Raw genomic sequence first — 2,244 nt, forward strand, 5'->3', positions numbered from 1 at the left:
ACAGGGGTTGCAGCCTCCCAGAGCAGAGATGCACACGAGGAAACCACAGCAGGGATCAGGGCCGGGGTAGGAAAACCTGAACTATCATCAATGAAGCGCGGGTGGCTCAGCATGAACAAGTCTGGGAGTTAAAAACCCCAGAAAACCCAGTAAGGAGGCCGCCCACAATATTGCGAGATTTACCTACAGGAGCTCGACCAGGTGCCCACAGTAAATATCAGAGAAAAATCCCCTCGTACTTCCAGCAGGGAGCGGAAAAGAAAAAGGAACCGTGTTTAAATGCACCAGAACTCCTATTCTTCACAAGGCCCGCACTCAGGGGAAACTAGTCAACCAGCACTAACCTGGGGGAAGGGGGAACACCCAGCTCCTGTCAGCTGCAGACACCCTCTCTGAGGGGAGAGAAAACAAAACTGGGAAACTCTTGTGAAGTTCACAGTCCAGAGACAGAGACTCACTAAAAACACTTAGAATAGAGTCTGGCATACTGGAAGAATTCAGTAACAGTAACTTTTATCAGCCACGTAAATGTCAGTTTCATGAATGCAAAGATTTTGTCCGCTGCTTTTCTGCTGTCCCTCTAGCTCCTACCCAGGAAAGGCACCAGGGCCATGGTCTGGGGCCTGGGCCCCTCCTTCCCTCCGTCCTTCCCCCACCTTCCCAGCCAGGTGGAAAGTTTAGTCTCTGAACCTCCAAAGTAAGGACACAGGGCAGAAAGGAAGGGGGACTGGGAAGTAGCAAAAAGCCCAGGACCTGCTCCTTGTGGACCTGCCCCCCAACCCCACCGCAGCCTGCCGAAAATAGGGGGGGGGGGGGGGGGGGGGACAGCCAACGCTGAGGGCCACAGTCTCCCCTACACCTTCACCTCACCCCAGGCTCCACCCTAATCCACACTCTCACCTCAGAGGACTTTGTTTTGTTCCCCAAATTCAGCCACCGCTCTGAGGAAGGGCTGGGCGGCCTGCATTGAATAAACTCAAAGCCAGATGGAAAAAAATAAAAGAATGTACTTACCACATGTTAAGTCATCGATAAACATTTGAGAAGCGAATTAATCCACCTGGCATTTGGGACAGTAGTCAGGGTTTTAGGACAAAGGGCAGGAAACAGGACCACAGCATAAACAGTGTGGGAGCGACCTCTGCACAACAGACTTTCATATAGGACTTTACAAAGCAACTTTCGAAGACGCTGAAGCGCTCGTATTGTTACTGTCTCCATTTGAAAATGAGGAAATTGACACCCAACAGGGGTGAATGACCCGTGAATGGTTAATTGTTGCAGGAGGTCATTGAGAGGTCACGACTGCTGGTTGGCCCTCAAGCTGTATCCAAAGAATTGGCGGATCCCCACCAGCCCCTCTCCAGTGAACGTTCTCTCTGCCCACCTTCCCTCAGCCGCTTCCGGGCACTCACCTTGAGAGTGTAAGGAGTTATTGAAACCATCTGGACTAATGGTCTCTGTATAACCTTTTAAGATAATGGCAGCAGGTGTGGAAATCTACTGGTCTGGGTCCCACTTAACACAGCCTCCTATGTAACTTATTAAACCTGCTCATTAAACCTGCCCCTACTGATCTGGAGCGGCCTGCCTCTTTCTTTGGCCTCTCCCTGCCGGAAGGGCGGTTTGCAAACCAACATTAATTAAGGAAGATGTCCAGTGCAGCCCTCCTAATCCATTCTGCATAAACTTTCCCTCTAGCAGCGAAACGAAGGAAGACAGAAGGGGATAAATGGGAGCTGATGAAATTACGAAGTGGGGTTCATGAGCAAACGGCTAAGAAAGAATTCTTGAGACATTTTGGTGCAAAAAGGTGATTTTATTATAGCACAGGGACAGGACCCCTGGGCAGAAAGAGCTGCACTGGGGTTATGAGGAGTGACTCATAGACTTTTAAGTTTGTGGAGGGAGGGAGGGAGGATAGAGATAGTTTCAAAGGAATTTCTGTACGGTGAAAGCAGGGTCTTACAAGACCCTGAAGATTTAGCTATTGTCAAGGTAAAGTTGCCTTTAATTTTTAATGAAATGTAGACATTAAAGCAGCAAGAAACTCCTTGAGGCAGTTATTCACTGTAGGTCTCTGGTATCTATCAGTGCAATGCAAGCTGTAAGGAGATTTAATTTACTACATTTTTCTTGTCTTTGTTTTCCTCATCAGGAGTCACAGTCCCTGCTCTGCTGGAGAGAGAAAAGTGCTGACAACTTGCCTTCCCTGGCTCTGTTCTCCATCCTCACTGGTCACCA

The sequence above is a fragment of the Panthera pardus genome, unplaced genomic scaffold, assembly GCF_024362965.1.
Source record: "Panthera pardus isolate Hobbes unplaced genomic scaffold, ASM2436296v1 HiC_scaffold_12, whole genome shotgun sequence".
Taxonomy (NCBI): Eukaryota; Metazoa; Chordata; class Mammalia; order Carnivora; family Felidae; genus Panthera; species Panthera pardus.